Source organism: Hipposideros armiger, unplaced genomic scaffold, assembly GCF_001890085.2.
Source record: "Hipposideros armiger isolate ML-2016 unplaced genomic scaffold, ASM189008v1 scaffold_1070, whole genome shotgun sequence".
NCBI classification, from domain to species: domain Eukaryota; kingdom Metazoa; phylum Chordata; class Mammalia; order Chiroptera; family Hipposideridae; genus Hipposideros; species Hipposideros armiger.
In genome coordinates, this window is record NW_017732420.1 from 88650 (window position 1) to 102410 (window position 13761).

Here is a 13761-nt window from a genome sequence, read left to right on the forward strand (position 1 = left end):
TCTCTCTCTCTCTCTCTCTCTCTCTCTCTCTCTCTCTCTCTCTGTCTCTCTGTCTCTCACCTCTTGTATCCAACCAATCACTAATTCTTCTCAGGGAACACACAAATAATTACAAATTGGATACAAATTACGGGATCTTAGGTAGTCAGTACATAGTATCTCCTCTCCCCCTTTTTTTTGTCCGGTGCAGAACCAATTGAGAAATAGGGTGTCAGAAAGTGGAGACTACAATACTGTCTTAATTGCTGCTAAATGTTTGAAATCGTATGAGAGCTAAATGAACTGACTAGAATGTCATGGTAACCCCTGGCTCCTCTCATACCTCCCATCTATGTCTTAGGAAAGTTCTTCTGTGGGCGGATTTGGTGTTGAAAAACTAGATTAAGCTTTCTGCCTCCCACTGGTCTAGCAGAGGAAGGAGAAAAGACATTCAAATCCTCAGTGATAGCAGATGATTGACATGGAATATGGACAAATGACTCTCAAGCATAACAGAAACTGCCATCTTTGTGCTGGGAGGAGTGGTTGAGAAGTGAGGCAGGAGGCCAGAAGTTTAAGTCCATCTGCTGGAAGTCCATCTGCTGGAAACAGGAAAAATGGGAAATCCGTGTACTCCTCTTCTAATAAGAAATAGGAGGAAAAGAGGGAGAGTTTGTAGTTGTTGAAATCATGAGAAGAGAGTATTTCAAGAAGAAAACAGTTAAGCACAGTTCAAATGCCACCCTTGCATGTGATACTCTCTGTTTGGAATTCTTTAAGCTCAGAGTCTGCCTAACAAGCTCATATTTCTCCCTGAAGGCACAGACAACTGAGATCTTTGTGAGATCTGCACTGATTTATGTAGTCAGAAGGCAGGTGGTTCTCCATCACCTATATTTGCTTTGCAATTGATATTTGCCTTTTAGAATTTACCATGTTTCAATGTAATTGTTTATACCTCTCTTTTTCCCACCAGAGTAGGAACTCTGAAAGCAGACGTTGTATGCTGCATTAAAAATAACCAGTACATTTTGCCTTAAGATGTTATCACCATGTGAATATCAAAAATAAACAAAATAAATATCTAGGTTGGAAATAATTTAATATCCATTATATGAGTAGATTTAATGAATTATGTCAAAACCATAAATGGAATACTAGATATGGTCTAAAAGTTACATTTTTAAAAAGATATTCAGTAATATACAAAAAACCCTAACATGATAGGCAAGAAAAAAAAAAGTTGCAAAATAGTTTATAAAAATTATGTATCAATATTTAAAATTTGCCTACACATATTCATATGTAAAAACACATCATTTTAAATAGAAAACATACCAAAATGTTAACCATTTTTATTATGGGTTATTTTATATTTTTTTATGCTTTGCGATTTTTTACAAATAATAAATATTGGGAAAAATATTATTGTGCAACAAAATATATAAACTATGGTTCATTGGCTTCCTCCCTCTGGTGCATGATGCCCTTCACATTGTTGGCATTCTAGAAGTCTTGGTGAATTGTTAGGACTATTGGGGCCACTGGTTTGTTGACATCTTCTTACAGCTTTCAATCATTATGTTCCTGTAAATTCTCTAGTGAGTTGATCTGAAAATGTTTACTTATTTTTTTTTCTCCATATTTCCAAATAGGCACCTGTGTATCATTACTGGCTTCACTTACCCATTCTTCTTTTTGAAAGAAAACATATAAGACAGCTTCCTGTCATCTGAGGGATAAATCTGCAGGGAGATGAGCAGAGTTAGACCATCTGCCAATTCTTAATTAAAACATGCTTTTTGACTTTAACACATCCAAATTGGATGTTTTAAGTTATTCTTCCAATGTCTGCTAATTTTCTTTTTCTGTGTTTGTTTCTCAGCTACTCCACCCATCCCACATGGCATTCATTCTGGGTAACGGTATCAGAGTAGTTCATTAAGATTAATATGTCTGCATGTAATTATCCTTATTTCATTGTTAAGGAATTTGGTTATCTTCCTTATTTTTCATATAAAAGGGTGTAATTGGCCAGTTTTCTATAGAGCTCAAAGAGACCCACAACTCTGAACTCCTTTACCTCAAAATATTTTGCAGTAATTGTTTAAATTGTTGCATTTTTTTCTTTCTATGGATCTTTCTTAATAAACTTATTTGTTAAAATTATTTTATAGTTTTTCAATTTTTTTTGTATTGACAAGGGCTTCTTTTACAAGGCTTTTTTCTACATTGCCAATATCTTTACTGAACTCTTTGTATTGATAACCACAAGTCGTGATGGACAGCTACCTATTATAAAGGGTAACTCAGCACATTCTTAAAACTTGTACAGAAATCTGTGGCCTAGTCAATGTTTGTGTAAAATTCCTCATGCTTGCCCATGAAAATCTGTCTTAGCAATTGAACAATTTTTCCTCTTTGTTTATAGAGTCATAATAGTAAATGCATTTCATTTTTACCCAAAGTCTCCTCAGTTTTAATATTATTTTATTGTGCTTTACTTTATGACTTTCTTTTATTTTCTAAATGTCTGAATATCCCTATAATTCCAATATTAAAGGAATCAAAGATCTAGTTTCCCCTAATGTTATAAGTAGCCTCTATCTAAGAGAGCTTCCGATGACTCTTGCTTCCTGGGATTTGCACCCTTGTGTAATTCTTTCCTCTTACATGTGGGTTGGACATAGTAATTTACTTCTAATAAGTAGAATGTAGCAGAGATGATGGGACATCACTAACATTAGGTTGCAAAAAGACGATGGCTTCCGTCTTGGCAGTGTCTCTCACTTGCTTGCTGAGGGAAACCAGCTATCCTACGGAGAAGCTGATGTGGCATGGGAAAAAGGGAGGCTTCTACCATCAGCCAGTAAAGCACTGAGGCCATCAGTTCAACAGCCCATGAGGAACTAAATCTTGTCAACAACCATGTTGAGGGAACTTGGAAGCAGATTCTCTCCTAGCTGGGACTTCAAGTGACACTACAGTCTTAGCTAATACCCTGACTACAACCTTGTAAAAACCTTGAGACAGAGGCATTGCCTGAGCTGTACTTGGATTCCTGACCTACAGAGACAACGAGATAATAAATATTTGTTTTTTTAAACTGCTTAGTTTTAGAACAATAGGTTAGGAAGCAATAGATAACTGAAACACCTGGCCATATCTCTTTTCTGGTATTCCTGTGTCAGGGAAGATTTACAAGTATATTTTTATGATTATTCACCTTAAAAAGGGGAATACCTGAAAATTATAAGATGTTGGACTATGTTCATGTTTGGAATATGCCATTTTGGTTAAAATAGGTAGATATGAGGTTGAATTTTCTAGCAAATGATTACTGCAATATTGTTTAATTCCTAGTGCAAGCACTGAGCCAACAAGGTGTAGTCCTCCCACGCCTAACGAGCTAAACACAGAACTGCATAGGTCACTGTGAAATCAGCTCTCACTTCTTAAGCAATCTTGAGAAAGATGAAGCAAAGAAAACATGGCCACTGTTTCTATCAATAGAAGCTGGAAGAAGAGGAAAGACGGAAGAGCTCTAATATTAAATCCAAGTCATAGGCCAGGGCTGTAGGATTTGGCATACTACATTCTGCTTATTCAAATCAATGTAAGAGATATAACTCTACTTCTTGGTTCAGTCCTCGAGCAAACTCATCTGTGGTCAAGCCAAATTATGAGAGGGCTCTTCATGAGTCACCATCCACTTCTACCCCAAGAGAACATGCTCTGACTATGAGGATAACCCACAGCGGGGATACAAGTTGGGGCAATGGATCTGTTTTCAGTTTTTACCTTGTGGCTTTGTCAAGCTCACCACTGCCTCCCCCAAAACCCTTGCTTGGCTTATTTATGAGGCCAGAGACAGAAGATCTAAGTTTAGCAAATCCAATCCTTTCTTGGAAATAGGAAATTTGAAAAGAGTCACCTAGAGAATAAAGGTTACTAACGATAGGGTAGATAATGTCAATACTCAAGAAAAGACTGAACAGTTTCTGATGCTGAAGACCCAGAGCAGCCTTTGTCCCCAGACTTTGTCAAGGCAGGATGATGGTTCAATATGTTTTTCACTTCTGTGTGCTATCTTAATAATCTAAGAAATTTAACCGTCTTGCTTGAGTTCGCCAGAGTAATTTTCAGCTATTTAACAGATATGCCTTGACCTCCTTATTTATTCACTACATTCCTATTAAATAAATTTCTGCTTTAAGGTCTGGGCTATTACAAGTCTATAAATTCAGTATTCTCACAAGATGACTTATAAAAAAAGACAGGTGAAGTATTTTTATAGCTAAATCAGTTATGACTTTTTTGGAGTAAATAAATAAGTGTAAGTTTATTATAGTCGTAGATTGATGAGAACAAGGATACATGGAATACACAGATAAATAATTAAGGTATTTCTACTTGGTATCTTGTTGTTTAGTTTTTCTACAGTCCCAAGTACCACTTTTATTTCACCTATTTTCTTATTTATTTTCATTTTACTTCTGATGTAATTTTACATACACACATAATTATAGACATGGAGTTATAAATACATGCACATGTTTTATGATTCCATTTATATGAAGTATCTAAAGTAGTCAAACTCATAGAAGCAGAAAGTAGAATCATGGTTGCCAGGTGCTAGGGGAGGGAGACATGGGGAGCTGCTGTTCAGTAGGTATAAAGTTTTAGTCATGCAAGATGAAATAGTCCTAGAGATCTACTGTGCACCATAATGCCTATATGTAGCAATACTGTATTGTACGCTTAAAAATTTGTTAAAACAGTAAATTTCATGTTATGTTTTTTTCCACAATTAAAAAAAAAGCTACTGTCAAAGTGATATTGACAAATGTCTAACTACAAAATAAGATGCAGTTATGACTGCTGATGAATTTGCACTTTAACAACAAATATAGAATTTAAGATGTGGGAAATATTCTTAGAAAGCAGGGCCATAAAATCTTGAGTCCATCCTAAAATCCAGTGGAATTCTGTGACCTCTTGGTGCATAGGACACAGTTTGACACCAGATCTTGGTAAGGTTGCATGCTGATTTCCTGTGAGTTTCACATAGCTTTTATGCAGCCTCTCGGCAGCTGGTCTGAATCATCAAGTCTGTGATGAAAGCTGCATCAGAGAAGTTCTCTTCGTGCTCTAAATAATTTAGGGCCATCTAGAAAAGCGAGATAGTATTTAGTCTAGTGTTATCTTACAAGTATATCATTATAATTTAGTTATTGGGGAGATTTCTTACATCTTTGTTAGAAAAATACAATGATTAAGAGCATGAGGTTTCAAGTTATTTCAAATCTTAAAACTCCTGGATTTTAGTTGTTCCTTTATTTTAAAGAGTCCAGTTCAGGTCATCCTGGCAGATTTCCATATAAGCGTAACGCTCTATGGCTCACAGCGTTTTTACTTGATGGATGAATATTTACTTATGTTTGTTTGGTTAAACTTCGTTCTGTGGTTGAGCAGCTGTTTCCTTCTGGTTATGAAACTAGGTTGGGTTAAAAAAAAATGACATTCCCATTTTGTTTCTTCTTCCACTGCTGCCATTGTGTGGGAGAGAAAACATCTCCAGGCATTTACTCAACAAATATTTATTCAGCCTTTACTATATGCCAGAAACTGAGGATAAGGTTAATAACATAAAACATTACAGTTCCTGACTTCACAGAGCTTGTGGTCTAGGGGGTCCAAAATGGTGACCCACGCTTCTGAAACCCACCCAAGCTGCAAGAGGTCCAGACTCCAAGTAAAGAATATTTTTGGAATACTGCTTATGAGGTGTGATATAAAATTATGGTGAATGTTTAAATTTTATATATATATATATATATATATATATATATATATATATTTCAGTAAAAGACATATTGCTATTAATCCCCCTCAAAATACTCCCCCTGGCTTCGAACACACTTATCCCATCCTTCTTGCCACTTTCTGAAGCAGTTCTGGAAGCCCTCTTTTGTGAGTGTCTTTAGTGGTGCTGTCGTTGCTGCCTCAATGTCCTAAATCAATTCAAAATAGTTACCTTTCGTGGTCATTTTGACTTTGAGAAAGAGCCAGAAGTCACATGGTGCCAGATCCAGTGAATAATGTGGATTAGGACACACCATAATGTTTTTATTTGACAGAAATTGCCATACCAGAAGCAATGTGTCACGAAGCATTGTCATGATGGAGGATGAAACCGTTGGCTAATTCCTCAGGCTGTTTTCTACACACATTGTTTCTTACATACTCTAATAAGCCCTTATAACATTCAGAGTTCACTGTTGTTCCTGGGTACAAACTCAGCGTGCACAATTCCATCAAGGTCAAAAACCACAATTAACATCACCTCATAGATCTTGATTGACACACTTTTTTTGCATGCGGAGAACTGGGTGATTTCCATTGAGAACTCTAAACCTTGGTCTCAGGATCATAACCATAGACCCAAGTTTCATCTCTGTGATGACATCTCTTAAAAAGCTGGAATCTGAAGCATCATCATCGTGCAACACCAATGAAATTGACAAACGCTGTTGGTTTTGTTCCACAGTCAAAACACATGTAACAAATTTTGCACTCACTAGCCTCACGTTCAAATCTGTTGTTCAAATACTTTGAATAGAACCATAAGAGATGTACAGATCCTCAGAAAATGCCCTAATAGTCAACAACCTGTTTGATGGAATCATTTTGCTTACTCTTTCAACATTCTTTTGGGTTTTTGATGTTGAAGGACAGCCTGATCTCACCTCCTCTTCAGTCGATTCACAACCATTATGAAATCGATTAAATCACTTGTAAACCATCTTCATGGTCACTTCAGCATAAATTTTAACATTTCCTGCATTTCTTTAGCACTTTTTTGCAGTTTGAAACAAAATTTCATGTTAATGCATTGTTCGTGATCCATGATTTACAGCACTTTAAAACATACCTTCTCTCAACCGTAGCTCACCGGCGACTGACTGCAGGGAACAAGTTCAAACTTGTCACACACTGTTACTAAGTTTCAATGTGCCACTTCCTGTATTGAAGATCCCTGCCTTTCTGTGGGATGGCACTCAAAGGCAGCATTGACCGTATCTTTTGATCACATCTCATACTTTCTTCCCCCAATAGCATCCCACTCTTGATTGTGGAAGATATGTGTCAAAACTGAGCATCTTCCATTTACTTAGATCAAATATTCTTTTCAACAGCAAATATATTTTAGATTCTGTAGCAAGGGATTTGGGTAATTTGCTAATTTCTTTATAAATAGAGATTGCTTTATTGTTTTCTGTTGTGCTTATTCTTTTGGTTAATGTGCTATGCAAACATGTACTCATACTATCATCTTTCCTGGAAGTCTAATTTGCTTCAAATTTACACATTAACAAAGCGAATGACAAATTCATTCCTTTAAGCTTTGCCATCTATTTTGGTCACTATTTCAATTGCTCTTCAAAAATGATTAACATGAGTACAGAAACAAATTTTACATTTTACGAGTAAGCTTAACTCGTCTCAAACTTTTTTAAAACTGGAAATTGCCTTATGCTTTTTCATTGAATACATAATAAACATATGTTTATAAAATTTTAAGTGATAATAATACAAATAATTTAAAAAGAAAAATACCATTGTTAATTCTATCATCCAAAGATGACCAATATTAACATTTTTATATATACATTTTTCCAAAATTTTTAGTAGACATACACACACACTTACAAGAACACACACAATCTTGCCCCTCTTTTTAATTTAAATAATTAAAATTATTTAAACCTGTATGACCTCTTTATAATCAGCTTTTATCACAGAACATATATCATGAACATATTTAGATTTCAAAAAATATAGATCTCTAGCATTATTTTAATGGCTGCATTATATAGTTCATTTCATGCCATAATTTATTTACCCAACACTTATGGTTTAGATTTTCTTGAATATTTTATTCTTAAGAAACCTCATTCAGGTACACTGTAGTCCCTTACAAGAACTGATCCTTGTAATAAACTTTTTATTTATTTGTATTCTTTTACTACTTAATAGGAGCTCTACTAGCTCATCAGTATTTGATTAAGTGTACATAAACAGAAATTTTGTATCATGACATAACATTAATTTTATATTTTTTCTTTTCCCTAAGCAACAAATATTGATAATTTGGATTTTGCATTTTTCTCTGGTCACTTTCTATTATTATTATTATAATTACAAATGCTCACCTTTCAAATTTAGTCATATTTATTTCAAAATGAATGCATTAAATCTGAACTGTTTCATGAGAGCAACTACCTCCCAGAGTCAGGGTAAAGGGAAAGGCAAACATACCACCCGTCCAGGAAGCCAGGCCATTGCCAAGGTAATTCTATTAACTGTCTCTTCCTCCCACAATGTAGCATTTGGCATTCTTGTCTACTGGTTTCCCAGGCTGCAGCCAGGAGAAAGAAAGAAGAGAGGTATTGCTCTCACTCCCCATATACACTCAAGCAAGCATACACAAAGGCCAAAGTATCAAGGATTTTATCACTGAATCACACCTAGTTTTTGTCTGCCACTCCTTGGTACTTTCATTATGGTCTTTGTTTAGAGGACAGGGAACGAAAACAAGAGAGGCCTTATAACCTCTCCTTGATAAGCAGGTAATAATAATAACTAGAATTTATTTCATTTTTACTTCATGCCAGGAATTGGTCTAAATCTTTCACACGTGTTAGCTAACGTAACTGTCACACCAACCCCATGAAGATGCTACCCTTATTGTTTGCAGTTTATAGATGAGGAAGCTGAGGCACAGAGAAATTTAGCAACTAACGTCAAACAACTAGTAAATGGCAGACTACGATTCAAACCCAGGTAGGCTGCTTTTGGAGCCGCCCCTCCCAATCTGTTTGCTATGTCTCTCTCTATAAATCAATAAAGCAGAATGCACGCTTGGCAGCCCAGGCATCCAAATTTGTGACAAGACTTAATCTACTCTCCTTGGATTAAGATTAATCATTAGAATCAGACAACATAAAAGAAATTAAGTATTGTTAGTCCCCAGAGACACTGCTCTAGCTCTATGACCTCAGATTATGTTGTCAGTACTGCCACGTGCTATGGGCATCAAGGAAGGACATCCTTCTATACCCTGACTCCCCTTGTCTTTCAAAACCCCTAGCTGGTGGTCCTGCTACTGCCAATCCATTGCACACAGTTGCAGATCCTTCTCAGCTGCTGTTTTATCCCATTGATGCAGATGTTGTCATTACCAGAAACACACCATGCCACAGATTTTGGGCTCACAGTGGGCCCGGTGAGATCAGTCCCACTTGCATACTTCCTGAAGCAAAGCTTTCTTTTCCATTGGAGCTGGGGTTCCATGATAGGGCCACTTTTCCAATTTCCCCTTGAATACCCATGACACTCTCTTTCCTTGAAGAGGGTTTCACTTTCAGCCACAGAGGTGCTCCATCTTCATCCTTTGACCTTAGTTCCTCCTAACAGTTAACCTCATCCCCATGGCAAGTCCCACTATTAGCCTCCTTTCATCCCTACTTTGCCATTTGCTTTTCGTATTTGTTTTTTCAATAGAGTGGAGTACAATTTTATTTAGTAGTTTTATATTCACATAAACCCAAGCTATATTGATAGATTCTTTTTCAAACTTGTATGCTTGGCTTCCAAAGATTCATTTAACATATTTAACTTGTATATATCACATCATAACATTTCTGACACCATCTCCAGTTCAGATATTTATCCAGCTTCTTTACATTAGGTTGAATGAATACAACTTAATAATTCACTTCCTCTGGGGCAAGGTATGGGTAAGCCATTATGAAGTCTGTATTCAATATTACATTATCTGATTTGATAGAAATAGGTGCTGTATAAAAGTATTTTCTACAAAATATATTTTATTTTAAGTGATCAATAGACAGTATCTTTCAATAATAAGCAAATTTAAGTTTGATAGGAAAAAAACAAGAGGGAAATTTTATAGAGTACAGATTTGAAAATACCTAGAAACTTACATGAATGATATGTTTATTGCTGTAGTAGAAAATTTGTGTAAAATTTTTAAATGTTCAAAAATTGAATAACTATTCAAGGAGATATTGATATAATAATGGTATTTTTAAAAGTAGTACTTAACATTACATATAAGCAATGAGAACAAATGAAGAACAAAATATAGCTGTGGTACTGGGGGAAAAAATTTTAACATTTGCTGAAGCTACCACTAAGTAGAAGCCAATTTACACTATTTCTATTTTCCTTCAATTATTCTCTAATAAAATACTAAGTAACTAAAAGGGCATTTTACTAATCAGCTATTGCTGCAATAATGCTTTAAAATAAGTAGTCCCAAAATCTTAGTGGTTTATAATCATATATATATATATGTGTGTGTGTGTGTGTGTGTGTGTGTGTGTGTGTGTGTGTGTGTGCATGCTCTGAGGCAATTCTGAGCTTACAATCAATGAGGTGATGGAAACTAGATAACTCCAAGGGTTGAGTCGCTTAAGTCGATTTCAATATAATATCTGTATTATGCACCTTGACTTCAGGCCTCCAACTTGGAGCATAATTTCCTGGAATTGTCTTGTTGACAAACATCCTTTTACTCTTTAAAGGAACTAATTCTTTTTCAAAAGAACACTAAATATGACTTGTCATGATAAAAGGAGATTTGTGTGCCTAGACCAACTTGAGCATGAATATTTTGCCTCAGTATCTAAGGCACTCCCTTTTGTGCCATTCAGAAAAAGTTCACATGTAGGCACCAACAAGATCAGTCCAGGCATAGCAAGCCTTGAGTATCTGTGCTCTGCTACATTTCTGTTGGCACTTCTCTCAGCTTAAGGAGTCAAGAGACAAAAGAAGAAAATAGTTGCCTGTATGTTTTGCTATTCATTACAGATTCTGCATCTGCATTTAATTTTCATTGGTGCCAGGTCAACAAGAGGTCAATAACCAGTCAGTATGCATCATATTCACTAATACTCCGAATACTGATAATAAGGACCAAGAGGAACAAAACAAAGTTTTGGCTATTTTCAGTCAGAAATCACAATGTGAATGTGTTTTTACAGAATGATTGAAAACAGAGCACTCTTTAAGGATATAACTGCAGTGGAAAAATCAAGAACGGTTAATAATGACTTAATTCAGTTATTCATTGCTTTATATCTTTAATTGAGGTATACTTTCAACTGAATTTCACCTTTCTAAACTGGCTAAAATATCACAAGATGATCTAGTTTGCTAACTTTTAGTAATGATGTTTTAATGACCAGTGGAGCTCATTTTAATATGTCTGGTTTCTTATAGCCAAAAATGCACTTCAGTTGTCTCTCATACAAGGTATTTAACCAAGTCTCACATATTTATAAGTCCCAGAGATGTACTATATGTATTATAGTGTGTGCCAAGTCTTTACAAACTTCTCGATTGTGGCTTTCCGTGGAGAAACAGGTTCCACCTTTTAGAATAATCCAACCACTTACTTTCTCCTCTTTTGCTGCAGCTCTTCCATCTCAAAAGTTTGCCGACCCCTGCTATAGACCATCATGAAACTATGAATTTGTTTCATTTTGGTTTTTTAATCTTATCTTGACTTTGGCTCCCACGGTAAACCTTTCACTTGCATTGGGTAAATTTTCCTTCTCATTCATTCCCCATGCTCCATTGGTCTTTCCAATCCCTTTTCTTGTTTTTGTTTTTTTTTGTTTTTTTGTTTTTTGTGTTTTTTTTTAGCTGAGCCATCCTGCCACTTGTTGGCAGCTCAGCAGCTGCTCAGCTCGGGCTGGGAATCGAACTGCTGTTGCTCAGAGCTCACACTCTTGAGCGAGCTCTTAACCAACTGAGCCACTTGGCCAGCCCCCAGTCCCTTTTCTTACCCTCAGCTTGCCCTCACCCTGAACTCAGCAGGTGACAATGCCTCTTCTTATCAGAGGAAGTAGAGTTCATTAGTAAACTCCCTCAACTTCCTTGCTCCCCTCCTTTGGGCTTCTATTTATACCACCTTCATTCTTAGAGCAGGTAGAAACTTCTCCCTGTGCATTGAATCATGCATTGGAAAATCAATCATTTGAAATGTCCTGTTTCATTTTTTAAATATCTCTAAAGATATCTTGAGTTTAAATTTGCAAAGTAGACTTTTTTTTGCCTTTCTAAAACTTTTCTTGCTCCTAGCATTACTTGTCCCCTGAATCATCCCTCCAAGAGAATGATGTTAGTTAGGCTTCAAGCTGGAACTCTCCTCAGTCTTCCTGACTCTTACATCTTATTCTTTGACCCCTGGTATTTCACTGTCCAAAAAAAGCTTACTCATATAGTAACCAAACCCTATGAATTCTCAGAAATGCTTTTCAGTTTTGTCTTCACCTCTTCATTTCCAATTTACTGCGTTTTTCCAGATGCTTATTGTTGCTCATTTCAATTTTAGCAACTGTCTCCTAAGTGGGTTTTCTCCCATCAGTTTCCTTTCACTCTAGTTCACTTTCTACATAACAGTGGAAGAAGGAAGGAAGGAAGGAAGGAAGGAAGGAAGGAAGGAAGGAAGGAAGGAAGGAAGNAAGGAAGGAAGGAAGGAAGGAAGGAAGGAAGGAAGGAAGGAAGGAAGGAAGGGAGGGAGGGAGGGAGGGAGGGAGGGAGAGGGAGGGAGGGAAGGAAGAAAGGACAGAAGGAAGGAAGGAAAGAAAGAAAAGAAAAAAGAAAAGAAAAGAAAAAAGAAAAGAAAAGAAAAAAGAAAAGAAAAGAAAAGAAAAGAGACAAGATTGATTTTGTTCTTGCCCTGCTTAAATAGTAAGTTTGGTTCCTTGCCTACAAAAAAAAAAAGTGAAAATTTTTGGCTTACTCCAAGTCACCTGTCACATTCTGCAGCTAATCTCTCATTCTGGTGTCATTTACACCACTCCCTGATATGTACCTACTGTCCTTCTCAAGAAAATTCTTAGTGTTTCCTTCCCAAGCCAAGCCTGTTGACAAATTTATGGCTTCTGATATGTTGTTCCTTCTGTCACCCCCACCTGAAATTTTTCACCTGGCATATCCCACTCAGCTTTTCCACCCCAGCTCAGATATCACCTTCTCTGGGAAGCCTTCCCTGACTTCTTCAGTCAGTGTTTTGAAACCTTTTATGCTCCCATACCGCATTCTCATACCTCTATTGTTGTACTTAACTTTGAATTGAAAGTGATCTGTTTCAATAATCGGTTATTTTTTATAGCATGTAAGTTATAGCTCCTTAATGTCTATTAATTATACTTAATCTCTTCTTATACTCTGTGTCCCCACTAGATGCTGAACTTCTTTAGGCAGGGTTTGCACCTGCCTTCTTCATTTCTTTAATTCCAGAAACTATATCATATGTTTAACACATAGTAAATGTTCAAATGTGTGGTGGAATAAAAGGATCCGTTCATTCCTCTCTATTTTTTACTAGTAAGAGAAGGGGTCATTTTTTTCTCCCCTATCATCTAATACTAAGCCTGCCACATAAGATACATTTATATGTGTTTATTGAATTAATTAATTCCGTATGTTATATTCTAAATTCATTTCTTTGAACTGGTTTTCAGAGAAAGAATGATAGTTAATTTAGGAGCAAAGAACATGAAAAAAATGTTCTCATTGATTAGATTTGTCAACTCTACATTATTTACACATCTGAATTTTTTTGAGTCTTTCCCCATAGAAAATCTCTTAATTTTAGAGTCATTTAGATATCATTAATTTACTCAGTCAGATCCTGACTAGATTAGATTTATAAACTCCCCCACCCATTTTTTTGGTCATTTT